The sequence below is a fragment of the Bombina bombina genome, chromosome 5, assembly GCF_027579735.1.
Source record: "Bombina bombina isolate aBomBom1 chromosome 5, aBomBom1.pri, whole genome shotgun sequence".
In the NCBI taxonomy this organism is placed as follows: Eukaryota; Metazoa; Chordata; class Amphibia; order Anura; family Bombinatoridae; genus Bombina; species Bombina bombina.
The window spans coordinates 708,473,424-708,488,826 of NC_069503.1; the positions used below are offsets into that span (position 1 = coordinate 708,473,424).

The 15,403-nt window shown below is 34.8% G+C and overlaps 1 pseudogene; it reads left to right on the forward strand.

The window, feature by feature from the left end:
• The first annotated feature begins 2,899 nt into the window (after positions 1–2,899).
• On the forward strand, positions 2,900–3,018 carry LOC128661791 (uncharacterized; annotated as a pseudogene).
• The last annotated feature ends 12,385 nt before the right edge of the window (positions 3,019–15,403 follow it).

The following is a 15,403-nucleotide window of genomic DNA, read 5'->3' on the forward strand; positions in this document are numbered from 1 at the left end:
CAGAAAAAATGGAGATAAACGAGTGTAAAAGAGAAATATTTAACCTCGCAAGTAAAACGTTCACTGAAAATGAGTATAAACTGCTGAGTAAAGGGTTAAACTTTGCCCCAAAAGCATTTGCCAATAAATTTGAAACTTTCATGGATGTACAGAAACTTATTAGAAAATTAACACTACAACGTTATTTTCTTATTAAAAATAAAAAAAACATGAATGAGATAACAAAGAATGATTATTATGATTGTAATGATATGTCCTTATTCTTGACATTAAGGGATTTAGAGAATGAAAATACAAATAGGGAGGATTTATATATGAATATAAATACACAAGATATTGTTATTGAAGACATTTTAGAATTTAGTATACATGAAGAAAATACTGAAATTATACACAGTGGCTTAAAGAGACAATCCACTTTTTATCCAGTACACAATCAGGGCGAATATGTTTCCCTTTTCCATAAATTAGTATGGGATGATTTAAATAAAAAATTTGAAAAAAATGGAAAACTACACCCTAAACAAGATAATCTAAGTATAGATTGAAAAATATCCCTTAAAAAACTTACTGAGGACACCAGCCTAATCTTTAGAGCAGCAGACAAGGGTGGAGGCCTGGTTGTACAAAACAGAGAAGATTATTTTAAAGAAGCTTACAATTTATTGACAGACACTAAAGTATATAGAAAAATAACCTTTGACCCTACCGTAAAGTATAATAAAAAACTAATTGACATTTTAAATAGAGCAAGAGAGCAAAATATTTTAAACAATGAAGAATACAATTATATACATATACCCCATCCAAAGGTGGCAATATTCTACCACCTTCCAAAGGTCCATAAGGACAAAATAAATCCTCCCGGAAGGCCTATCATCTCGGGCATTGGCTCTCTCTGCAGTAATCTTTCAAAATACATTGATTATTACCTTCAACCAATAGTGAGTAAAACAACTGCCTACTTAAAAGACACAACGGATGTCATTAAAAAATTTGAGGACTTTCAATGGGAGAAAAACAACTTATGGATATCCTCTGACATCACAGCCCTCTATACCAACATAACACACAAAGAGGGTACAGGTGCCAGTCTAAATCAATTGACCAAAATGAGTAATTTACCAGATAAACACATTGAATTTATTGGAGAAGGAATCCAATTTAAATTAAATCATAATTATTTTTATTTTGATGATATGTTCTATGAACAAATAAATGGCACAACGATGGGGACAACATTCACCCCATCCTATGCCAATTTATATATGGCAGATTTTGAGGACAGGACAATATGGAATAACAACCCATATAAGAACAACATCATAAAATACCACAGATTTATAGATGACATTATAGTTTTGTGGAAAGGGGATCTAAGTGAGGCAGAAAATTGTATTAACTATTTAAACAATAACAATATGTTACAGGTAAAATTACAGAAAATGAGAATGAATTCTTAGATCTGGTTCTATTTTCTGAAGGTGATAAAATAAGGGTGAGTAACTATAGGAAACCAACAGATAAAAATAGCTTCTTAAAAGCAAGTAGTGGACATCTACATACGTGGAAGAACAACATACCGTTTGGGCAGTTCCAAAGATTTAGAAGGAATTGCTCAAACATAACAGATTATAAAAATGAAGCTAAAATATTAACTGAAAAGTTCATACTAAAAGGTTACTCCAAACAAAGAGTGGCTAATGCCAACGAAAGAGTATTAAACATGAATAGGAAAGATCTTTTAGAATACAAACCAAAAAAGATAATAGTAGAAATGACAATCTAATCTAATATTCGCTTTATAACCACCTATAATGAAAACTATAGAGACATTCAGAAAATCCTAACCAAACATTGGTTAATTCTATTAAAGGACCCCATCCTAGGAACAAATATAGATTCAAAACCTAAATGTGTTTATAAAAGAAACAAAAACTTAAAAAATATACTAGCTCCCAGTAAGATAAGAGAACCCCAAAAACGGAGTAGTAAAAATATGTGGTTAACAGCAAAGAAGGGACTAATTAAATGTAGAAAGAAAGACTGCAGTACATGCCCTTATGTCAATAGTGAAGATATTTGTTACAATCATGATAAATCAAGATACTATAAATGTAAAAATACCTGTACTTGTGACAGTACCTATGTAGTTTATCAACTCACATGCAAATGTGGGAAAATCTACATAGGTAGAACTAAAAGAAAATTGAAATATAGGATATCTGAACACATCAGAAATATTGAAAATGCATTTGAAAATCATAGTGTGTCTGAACATTTTAGAATAACACACAATAGCAATCCAATAGGGCTAGAGATCAAGATATTAGAATGGATACCACCAAATAAGCTTGATCATAATAGACTATTAAAACTTAGAAGAAGAGAAACCTTTTGGATATATACTTTAAAAAGCCTACATCCAGAGGGTCTAAATATTGATCTTGACATTCAGGCATTCTTGATTTAAAATTCCCTGATTTAAAATTCTTTGTGTGAATGTTCTATAGTGTAAATAAGGATATATACATGCTTGAAGTCATAATTTAAGGTATTATATACTTGTAAATACACTAACATATACCTTGACTTATAAATATGTCATAATATTAAACATTAGATCAATTTTAATAATTATTATAATGTAAGTTTTATTATGGTTTTAAAATAGGATATTATCAGATACAATATATCTTCCTAGTTTGTATTTATATTGAATAATTATTATCACAATAGGAATGATCATGGGTCAAGATGAATAATGTAGGTTTTTATCTTTTATAGTTTTTTTTTTTTTTTTACTTTATTACTATTAAAATCATAATAATGAGGATGAATCATAATTTTAAACACAAAATTTGTTAAAACAGACTAACATTATAGAACATATAAAATAGCCTATCACCACACTTCCCTGAATGTACCCAATCCTGTCTGATCTTGGAAGCTAAGCAGGGTCAGGCCTGGTCAATACCTGGATGAGAGACTGCCTGGGAATATTAGGTACGGTAGGCCATCTTAGTATCTGAATTTATTATTATATATTTATTTTAACTCAAAATATAGTATACTATATATGTATGCTTTTAAATGTTAAATTAGCGATTTCATGGTTTGAATATTTATGTATTATTATGATCCACTTTTTATAGTCTTTTAGGAATATGAAAATGTATTATTGTATATATTTATGTGTTTGAATTTGCAAAAATTGGCAATAACATACAATAAAATCATTGGGTATTAAAGGAGGTTACAACCCACCAATGATAGATCAACCTCTTGAGAAAGTTCCCATGTTAGGGAACGAAATGGCCGTTAAGTAGATCTTTAATCACCCAAGGGTGAAAACAGCAGACACTGCACAGCTGCACAGCTGCACAGCTGAAGACTCCCTTCACACACAGGAATTCAGAGCTGTATGCAGGATCTCACTGTGGAGCAACACAGCACCAAGCTAAAACGGTTTCATCCTGCAATTCAAGATCAGCTGGAAGCGGTAACCTGGTGAAAGTTTTAAGACAATTTTGTCTGATATGCATTACTGTTTTTAACTTCTGGTACGCCTAATACCTTCTGTTTTTAAAATATAATTTATCTGTTTAATAAACCTTTTCACTTGAGTCCTGTTGCGCTTTGTCTTTTCTATATTTTTCAGCGTTTTTAAAATCATATCTAAATAGACTCAGTAGCTGCTGATTGGTGGCTGCCTATAGATGCCTCATGTGATTGGCTCACCCATGTGCATTGCTATTTCTTCATCAAAGGATACCTAAAGAATGAAGCAAATAAGATAATAGAAGTAAATTGAAATGTTGTTTAAAATTGTATTTTCTATCTGAAAGAACAATTGGTGTTTCATGTCCCTTGAAGTTGAATTGTTGCCTTTCTCACATTCTAGGCCAGATTATATGTGGCGTGCTATTTTTTTTTCTCGCTAATGGCGCTCAAAGTAAAAAATTAGGGCAAACAGGCAAGCACACTTATTAAAAGTTGAAAGTAAAAGTTTACTGTATTGAGCATTTGTCCTATGTAATATTGGGCTTTTGCCTAATGTGTGTTTTGACCATTATTTTCTTTTTTCTTTTTATGACCCTGATACTGCGGGATTCAACAGGTGTAACATAATAACATAGTAGATGAGGTTGAAAAAGACCAAAGTCCATTGAGTTCAACCTATACAAATCTAATATACTTACAACAAGCTCCAGTTGAGCTTAAATTGATCCCACTAAAAGGTGACCCATTTAATACAAGCAATCATATCCATGAATTTTGTTTCTAGCTAGAAATATATTTAAACCCATTCTAGGGTATTGGCATTTACTACCTCCTTTGGTAATGAGTTCCACAATTTTATTGCTCTTACAGTGAAAAAACGTTTCCGTTGCAGGAGATTAAATCTCCTTTCCTACAACCTTAAATTGTGACCTCTTGTCACAAACAATTTTCTTGGAATAAACAGAGCTTCTTTATTAATTTTTTATAAAGTAATCATGTCACCTCTCAAGCGTCTTTTTTCTAGAGAAAACAGACCCAGTTTGGCTAGCCTATCCTCATAGCTTATATTTATAATAGTTTATATTACTCTATATTTGCACCACACATTTTATACCAATAGCAAAAGCCAACTAGAACAATTATGTCTGGGTTTAAATATAAGCTCACATTATTCAATATGTTTTCTGAGTGATTTGCCAGTTTGTGTGTTTGTGTGTAAGAATGTGCATTTTAGTTTTCATAAATTTAATGTTTGGTTTAAAAACGGTATCCCTCAACCTTTAGTATTTAATATAAACTTTTTATTAAATAATTTACTCTTTGTAATTGTTTAACGTAAAATAGTTACAAATTTCTGACTACTCCAAATCTTAAGCACTTTCTTTAAGAAACACGTGCCAAATAAGTGTCTACAAGATCACTCCAAGAATACTACTTGGCTCCGTGAGTGTGCAAAAACACAGCTAGATCATTATCGTTATATTCAACATTCCAATGACTAATTCAATGTAACGCAAAAAAAAAAGTAGTAGAGAGTAAATATGCTTAGGTTTGTTGTTTTTTTCTTCAAAGAAGGTTTGCCAATATAAATTAAAGAACACCTTAGTTTTGACATGGCTGAAAAAGCAATTTTAATACTGGATTTAAAATGTATGTCAGGGGACGACATAAACACAAATAATTTTGAAATCCCTGGAAACACCTCATGGAGACTTATATGGTTTTATGCTATAGAAAACACTCTATAAGCCAAATGACCTACATTTTATATAAATACATATATTTTAACATCAGAAAAGAAGAAGAATGCCTGGCATGTGTGCAATAATATGTTATTGCTTGGATACCTTAAGAATTTTCTTAGCACAGGTTTGAAAAAAAAAATAATAAAAGTTAATCGGCTAGATTACGAGTTGTGCGTTAAGGTAAAAAAGCAGCGTTAACAGGTCCTACCGCTGCTATTACGAGTCTTGCAGGTTTAGGGGCCCCCCACAATTTTTTGGCCTTACCGCAAACCGGCTTACAATAACTTCGTAAACCCTTTTTTCTATGGGACTTCCATAGCGCCAGTATTATGAGTCTGTCCTGGGAGGCCAAAAAGTGTGTGGTACACCCTCTACCTCCAAGATCGCTAACGCATTCTAAATTCCGTAGTTATGAGGTTTACACTACAACGCCGTAGCATAAAACTCATAACTAAAGTGCTAAAAAGTACACCAACACCCATAAACTACCTATAAACCCCTAAATCGAGGCACCCCGCATCGCAAACACTATAATAAAATTTTTAACCCCTGATCTGCCGCCCCTAACATCGCCGACACCTACATTATATTAATTAACCTCTATTCTGCCGCCCCCAACGTCGCCGCCACTATATTAAATGTATTAACCCCTAAACCTAAGTCTAACCCTAACAGCCCCTAACTTAAATATAATTTAAATAAATCTAAATAAAATTCCTATCATTAACTAAATTATTCCTATTTAAAACTAAATACTTACCTGTAAAATAAACCCTAAGCTAGCTACAATATAACTAATAGTTACATTGTATCTAGCTTTGGGTTTATTTTTATTTTACAGGAAAGTTTGTATTTATTTTAACTAGGTAGAATAGTTATTAAATAGTTATTAACTATTTAATAACTACCTAGCTAAAATAAATACAAATTTACCTGTAAAATAAAACTAACCTAAGTTACAATAACACCTAACACTATACTATAATTAAATCAATTCCCTAAATTAAATACAATTAAATAAATTAAATTAAATTACCTAAATCACAAAAAACAACAACACTAAAGTACAGAAAATAAAAAACAAATTACAGATCTTTAAACTAATTACACCTATTCTAATAGCCCTATCAAAATAAAAAAGCCCCCCCCCCCCAAAAAAATAAAAAAAACCCTAGCCTAAACTAAACTACCAATAGCCCTTAAAAGGGCCTTTTGTGGGGCATTGCCCCAAAGAAATCAGCTCTTTTTCCTGTAAAAAAAAAATACAAACAACCCCCCAACAGTAAAACCCACCACTTACACAACCAACCCCCCAAATAAAATACTAACTAAAAAACCTAAGCTCCCCATTGCCCTGAAAAGTGCATTTGGATGGGCATTGCCCTTAAAAGGCCATTTAGCTCTATTAGAAGTCCCTAATCTAAAAAATAAACCCACCCAATACACCCTTAAAAAAATCATATTAACACGCCCGAAGATTCACTTACCGGGAGAAGTCTTCATTAAAGCGGCAAGATGTCCTCAATGAAGCCGGCAGAAGTGGTCCTCCAGATGGGCAGAAGTGTTCCTCCAGATGGGCAGAAGTCTTCATCCAGATGGCATCTTCTATCTTCATCCTTCCGTTGCGGAGCGAGTCCATCTTCAAGACATCCGACGCGGAGCATCCTCTTCAAACAATGTCTTCTTTTGCTCTACGTTCACTTCTTGCCTTTTAACGCTGGGTTTATAAAAACCCGTAATACCAGCGCTGTAGGTGAGACAAAACTGCTCGTTAGCACCGCATAGCTCCTAACGCAAAACTCGTAATCTGGCTGAATGTTTGCTAACATTGTTGTGAATGGAAATTTATCTGTGTTGCAAAAAATTGAATTTCTGATGATGGTTTGATTGATACAATGCTGCAAAAATACAAGTATGAATATGTAAAGAATATATGGACATTACCCTGAAACACTGCACTCCAAGGTCTGCTACTTGCGTACATATTTATATGGGACAGACATTTTTAGCATTTATTTGTGTCTATGACTATATGCATATGTTTTCCTTATTCTTTATTTAATTATATTTTAGGACATTGAATTGTTTTCTGTCCCGGTACACAGATTGTGGTGGATATATATAACTATGTTTGATTTAACTTTTACTTTCTTCAGTCATTCAGCATATTCACTACATGTGTCATGGCCTTTGTGTGCTTTAAAAAAAAAAAATCTAGTTTAGGAACTATTACATATATTTGCAGCTGTGGAGTTGTGGGGTTGTCAGCAGGTACAATTCTTAAATGTTAACAAGTGTGTAGTGCATCTAATATCTGCCTACATTTAATGTTATTATTGGTATAATTAACAAGTAGTTTTATTTGGAACCTGGCAACATAACTATAATGGGGCCTATTTATCATTGCGTCAATCTCGACACATTCGCTGCAGTCAATACACTCACCAGACATCGCTGCCACCAATCTACATACAACGCCCTTATTTATTAAAAAGTCTGTCAAAAACACGCGTGTCAGGTATGGAGCGATGAGCATCAGACTGTTGATAAATAAGAGTGATCAATGTTGCGGATATTCATTTTTTTCAACTTTATTTATACCATTTCATTACTGTCCATGAACAAGCACATTTCTCTAAAGCAAATCTTTTATTTTTCATCTGTTAATGTCCAAGAAATAGCTAGATTTATACCTGAACAAACAATAATATCTCATAGAAAGTTATTTCTATGTATTTGTCATACAAAAAACTGATATATGATATTTCCACATAAATTAATGTGTATTTGTATTTCTAGAAATCATGATATGTCTATCTCCTGTTTTTTGTTTTTTAAAATGATTATTAATGATTATTAATGCTAGAATGTGTACATATATCTTTGCACATACTTGTATATTTATATGTGTTATGTCAGAAATAAACAATGTTGTCTTTCATATATCTGTGTTAATTTATACCACTATATGTATATAGTGTAATTTTATTATTATTCTGAGCATGAATAATTGCAAATATAACATGCAATCAGGGTATCATATGTATTTATTTGCAAATGAATATTTTAAGAGCTGGGCCAGTTTTCTCTCTGTACCTGTGTAACCCCTCCTGATTGCAGTCTAGTTTTAAACATCACCCCTACATAGGTGTTATAAAATGGGCTGGCATATAAAATGACATTTCTTAATGAAAATGAAATTCAAGAGAAGGAAGAAAAACACTGAAAATAGCATGACAGTAAAGAGGTGATTTTAATTTCTGCTGTATGTGAATAATGACAGTTTAATGTTAGGTAAACTATCCCTTTGAGCTATCAGCTTAAGATTATATTGAATCAAACATCATTCAAATTTTAAAATCATTGTCTAAAGTATTACACTGTGTGTCTTAATGTCATCATCAATGTTTAACTTTAATACTAATTTCACATATACATACTTTCAAAGTATAATACACAATGTAACAAATGGCACTTACAAGTTCTGATGAGTGATTAATGACACAAGTATCGAGCAATTTGATTCGTTAGTGATAGTATAAAATGTATATGTAAATCAGATTGGCTGATGTCATAAATCATGTGATTGTGCATTTCCCAATCAAAAGTGATGGAAACGTTCACTAGTTTGTGGGTTGAGTATTGCGTCAAATTTGGTGTGAAAAGTGTTGCGTCAAACTTGGTGCAAAGTGGAGAGTGGGACTTGTATTACATGCCTTAAACATGGTGCAAATATATATATTTTCGGAAGGGCAGTCTATTGCGGTGACAGAACCACCCTGACATTTTCAGCTTATGCTGCACCCAGGTGGATTCCGAAAAAAGCAGGGTGGTGAAAGAATCCATCGAGGTGGATTCTTTCACCACCCCTTTTGCTCTCTCTCCCCCCTCTCTTTTGCTCTCACTCACACTCTCTTTTGTGCTCTCTCCCCCCTCTCTTTTGCTCTCTCTCCCCCTTCTCTTTTGATCTCTCCCCCCCTCTTTTGCTCTCTCTCCCCCCTCTCTTTTGCTCTTCCTCTCCCCTCTCTTTTGCTCTTCCTCTCCCCTCTCTTTTGCTCTCCCTCTCCCCTCTCTTTTGCTCACCCTCTCCCCTCTCTTTTGCTCCCTCTCTCGCCTCTCATTTGCTTTCTCTCCCTTCTCAGTCTATGTGTTGTTAATAAAAAAAAATTAACTACAGAAAAAAATAAAAAAATATAAAAAATAAAAAAATAAAACCTAATCCCTATAAAAATGAAAAGCCCCCCAAAATAAAAACACCCCCTAATCTAATGCTAAACTACCAATAGCCATTAAAAGGGCTTTTTGTAGGGCATTGCCCTAAGTTAAACAGCTTTTTTGCAGTTATCACAAATTCTAAGTCCCCCCTAACAGTAAAATCCACCACCCACCAAACCCCCCAAAATAAATAAACCTAACACTAAAAAACCTAAACTATCCATTGCCCTGAAAAGGGAATTTGTATGGGCATTGCCCTTAAAAGGGCATTCAACTCTTTTGCTGCCCATCCCTAATCTAAAAAAATATATAAAAAATATATATTTTAAAACAAAACCTGTCTAACCCGAAAAATTAAAAAATTAAACCTGTTTAAATTAAGCTAAAATTACAGAAAATAAAAAAAATCTAATATTACAGAAAATAAAAAAACAAATTTCTAAAGTTTACAAAATTAAACCTAACCCCTATGAAAATAAAAACACCCCCTAATCTAATAATAAACTGTCAGTAGCCCTTAAAAGAGCTTTTTGCAGGGCATTGCCCCAAGATAAACAGCTCTTTTTGCAGAAAAAAGTCTAAGTCCCCCCTAACAGTAAACGCCCCCACCCACCAAACAACCCAAAATAAAAAAACCTAACACTTAAAAACCTAAACTACCGATTGCCCTGAAAAGGGCATTTGTTTGGGCATTGCCTTTAACATTGCATTTAGCTCTTTTACTGCCCATCCCTAATCTAAATAAAACAAACCCCCCAAAAAAAACCTAAGTCTAGCCCCCATGTTGGTGCTCACTGTTCCTGAAGTCCGACGGAGAAGGTCCTGTTCCAGACAGTGAAGTCTACTTCCAAGCGGCCAATAGGATGAGAGCTACTGAAATCCTATTGGCTGTTTAAATCAGCCAATAAGATTTCAGTAGCTCTCATCCTATTGGCTGATTTGAATTTGAAGAATCAAATCAGCCAATATGAATTCAAGGGACGCCATCTTTAATTGCGTACCTTGAATTCACTATTCAGTGTACGGCGGCAATCGTACAAAGAGGATCCTCCACGCTCCATGGCTCCACAGTCGCTGGTCTTCAGTTCTAGGGTTGCAGGTCTTCAGTTCCAGGGTCACCGTCTTCAGCTCCAGGGTCGCCGGTCTTCAGATCCAGGGTCTCCGGTCTTTAGCTCCGTGGTCATAGGTCTTCAGCTCCGCCCTCTGCTCTGCGCTGGATTGTTCCTGGAAGAAGAAAGAAGAATTTGCCACTTGGAAGAAGACTTCACCACTTGGAACAGGACCTTCTCCGCCAGACTTCAGGAATGGTGAATACCAACCTGGGGGTTAGACTTAGGTTTTTTTGGGGGGGTTTGTTTTATTTAGATTAGGGATGGGCAGTAAAAGAGCTAAATGCCCTTTTAAGGTCAATGCCCAAACAAATGCCCTTTCAGGGCAATGGGTAGTTTAGTTTTTTTTAGTGTTAGGTTCTTTTATTTTGGGGGGTTAGGTGGGTGGGGGTTTTACTGTTAGGGGCGACTTAGACGTTTTTCTTCTTTAAAAGAGCTGTTTATCTTGGGGCAATGCCCTGCAAATAGCCCTTTTAAGGGCTATTGGCAGTTAATTCTTAGATTAGGGGGTGTTTTTATTTTGGGGGGCTTTTTTTTATTTTCATAGAGATTAGGTTTAATTTTGTAAACTTTGGTAATTTGTTTTTTTATTTTCCGTAATGTTAGCCTTTTTTATTTTTGTAATATTAGCTTTTTTTTGTGTAACTTTAGTATTTTTTAGTTTAGTTAATTTGTGTTAATTTAGGGGTTGTTAGGTTAGGGGGTGTTAGGTTAGGGAGCTTAGTAATTTAATTAGTTATTTGCATTGTGGGTTTTGGCGGTTTAAGGGGTTAATAAGTTAATTAGGTTTATTGCGATGTGGGGTTTTTGCGGTTTAGGGGTTAATAGGGTAAATAGGTTTATTGCGATGTGTGGGTTTTTCGGTTTAGGGGTTAATAGGTTAATTATGTTTATTGCAATGTGGGGGTTTTGCGGTTAAGGGGTTAATAGGGTAATTAGGTTTATTGCGATGTGGGGGTTTTGCAGTTTAGGGGTTAATAGGGTAATTAGATTTATTGCGATGTGGGTGGTTGAGAGTTAATTACTTTATTATTTTTCTATGTCTGGGTTTGTGTGGTATGTGTTAATTCTTTGTGTGAGAGTTTCATTTTTTTTTGTTATACTTCGTGTGGGAGGTGTTTTTTTTTTTGTAATGGTCTGTTTGCCTTCGCTGCATCCTGGTGGATTCTGCCATTTTTGTAATCCACCGGGATGCAGCTTACTTTGCACCAAATTTGGAGCAATACTTTGCACCAAATTTGGAGCAATAATATTGTTTGATTTAGAAAGAGTATACAATCTTAATAAAGTTTCTAATTTACTTTTATTATCTAATATGCTTCATTGTCTTGCAGCATCGAACATAACCTTTCTGTGTTTTCAGACTCCCATTGATTTCTATGGCATTCACGGCCTCAAGGGTGGCGGTTTGAATAATAGGTACGCTGCGTCGGAATTGACGCAAGCCAGGGGCGTATTTAAGTTTTGTGCTGCCCTAGGCACTCAAAATTCTGCTGCCCCACCCCACCCCAGGTTTAAGGCCTTTTTTAGACATCACGGGCGCGATCCGATATACGGCGTAGTTTACGGCGCAAGCGAGGGAACCCGCGTCGCCCGCAGTTTCAGCTCACAACTCGAGCTATCCAATATATGGCGCCGTCAGATGCTAACGTGCCGTAAGTCGGATAAACCAGCGATGTCCAGAAATCTGCGTAAGTACAAATTTCTGGCGTCGCCAGTGACTTGCGCCACGTTAGAAACTGCCGGCGCCTACAAAACCTGACTAAAGTATGAAATCACCCGCACTGTCTAACACGCCTCCTAAACATAGCCCGACACGTTTAACCCTCTATCCGCTATCACCCCTCACTATCCTAACAATAAAAAATGTATTAACCCCTAAACCGCCGCTCCCGGACCCCGCCGCCAGCTATATTAAATCTATAACCCCCTAAAGTGAGCCCCTACCCCGCCGCCATCTACCTTACCTACCCCCTAAAGTGATCCCCTACCCCGCCGCCATCTATATAAAATTATTTAACCCCTAAAATACTAAACTATCCCTACCACTAAACCTAAGTCTAACCCTACAAATACCCCAAAGTAAACAGCTCTTTTGCCAGCCCTTAAAAGGGCTTTTTGCGGGGCATGCCCCCAAAGAAAACTGCTCTTTTACCAGCCCTTAAAAGGGCTTTTGGCTGGGCTTTGTCACAAAGTAATCAGCTCTTTTGCCTACAATCTAAATCCCCCTACACCGCTGCCACCTATAATAAATTTATTAACCCCTAATCTAATCCCCCTACACCGCCGCCACCTATATTAAACACATTAACCCCTAATCTAATCCCCCTACACCGCCGCCAGCTATATTAACTATATTAACCCTAATTATATTAGGGTTAATATAGTTAATATAATTATTATATTATATATATTAACTATATTAACCCTAATTATATTAGGGTTAATATAGTTATTATCGTTATTATATTATATATATATATTAAGTATAATAACCCTATCTAACTCTAACATCCCTAACTAAACTCTTATTAAAATAAATCTAATATTAATATTATTAATGAAAATATTCCTGTTTAAATCTAAATACTTACCTATAAAATAAACCCTAAGATAGCTACAATATAATTAATAATTACATTGTAGCTATGTTATGGTTTATATTTATTTTACAGGTAAATTGTTAATTATTTTAACTAGGTATAATAGCTATTAAATAGTTATTAACTATTTAATAGCTACCTAGTTAAAATAATTACCCAATTACCTGTAAAATAAATCCTAACCTAAGTTACAAATACACCTACACTATCAATAAATTAAATAAACTACAAATATCTATCTAAAAATACAATTAAATAAACTAAACTAAATTACAAAAAAAAAACAAAACACTAAATTACAAAAAATAAAAAAAAGATTACAAGATTTTTAAGCTAATTAAACCTATTCTAAGCCCCCTAATAAAATAATAAACCCCCAAAATAAAAAAATGCCCTACCCTATTCTAAATTAAACAAGTTCAAAGCTCTTTTACCTTACCAGCCCTTAAAAGGGCCTTTTGTGGGGCATGCCCCAAAGAAAACTGCTCTTTTGCCTGAAAAAAAAAACACAATACCACCCCCCAACATTACAACCCACCACCCACATACCCCTAATCTAACCCAAACCCCCCTTAAATAAACCTAACACTACCCCCCTGAAGATCTCCCTACCTTGTATTCACCCCGCCGGGCAGAACTCTTCATCCGATCCGGGCGATGTCCAATCAAGCGGCAAAGAAGAATTCTTCATCCCGGCGTTTTTTTTATCCAAGCGGCAGCAAAGTCTTCTTCCATCCGGCAGCATCTTCCATCAAGCGGCATCTTCAATCTTCTTTCTTCGCTCCTCCGACGCGGAGCATCCTTCCCGGCCGACGACTGAACGACGAATGAGGTACCTTTAAATGACGTCATCCAAGATGGCGTCCGTCGAATTCCAATTGGCTGATAGGATTCTATTGGTTCAGCCATTCGGATTGAACTTTAATCTGATTGGCTGATTCAATCAGCCAATCAGATTTTTCTACCTTAATTCCGATTGGCTGATAGAATCCTATCAGCCAATCGGAATTCGACGGACGCCATCTTGGATGACGTCATTTAAAGGTACCTCATTCATCGTTCAGTCGTCCGCCGGGATGGATGCTCCGCGTCGGAGGAGCGAAGAAAGAAGATTGAAGATGCCGCTTGATGGAAGATGGTGCCGGATGGAAGAAGACTTTGCTCCTGCTTGGATAAAGACATCGCCGGGATGAAGACTTCTTCTTTGCTGCTTGGATAAAGACATCGCCGGGATGAAGAATTCTTCTTTGCCGCTTGATTGGACATCGCCTGGATCAGATGAAGAGTTCTGCCCGGCGGGGTGAACAAGGTAGGGAGATCTTCAGGGGGATAGTGTTAGGTTTATTTAAGGGGGGTTTGGGTTAGATTAGGGGTATGTGGGTGGTGGGTTGTAATGTTGGGGGGTGGTATTGTGTTTTTTTTTTTCAGGCAAAAGAGCAGTTTTCTTTGGGGCATGCCCCGCAAAAGGCCCTTTTAAAGGCTGGTAAGGTAAAAGAGCTTTGAACTTGTTTAGTTTAGAATAGGGTAGGGCATTTTTTTATTTTGGGGGTTTATTATTTTATTAGGGGGCTTAGAATAGGTGTAATTAGCTTAAAAATCTTGTAATCTTTTTTTTATTTTTTGTAATTTAGTGTTTGGTTTTTTTTGTAATTTAGTTTAGTTTATTTGATTGTATTTTTAGATAGATATTTGTAGTTTATTTAATTTATTGATAGTGTAGGTGTATTTGTAACTTAGGTTAGGATTTATTTTACAGGTAATTGGGTAATTATTTTAACTAGGTAGCTATTAAATAGTTAATAACTATTTAATAGCTATTATACCTAGTTAAAATAATTAACAATTTACCTGTAAAATAAATATAAACCCTAACATAGCTACAATGTAATTATTAATTATATTGTAGCTATCTTAGGGTTTATTTTATAGGTAAGTATTTAGATTTAAATTGGAATATTTTAGTTTATAATATGAATTAGATTTATTTAATAAGAAGATAGAGTTAATATAGTTAATATAAATACTATAGTAACTATATTAACTATATTAATCCTAATATAATTAGGGTTAATATAGTTAATATATATAATGTAATAACTATATTAACTATAATATACTTAGGGTTAATATAGATAATATAGCTGGCGGCGGGGTAGGTAGATTAAATTAATAATTTTAATATAGATGGCAGCGGTGTAAGGGGTTTACATTAGGGGTTAATACTATT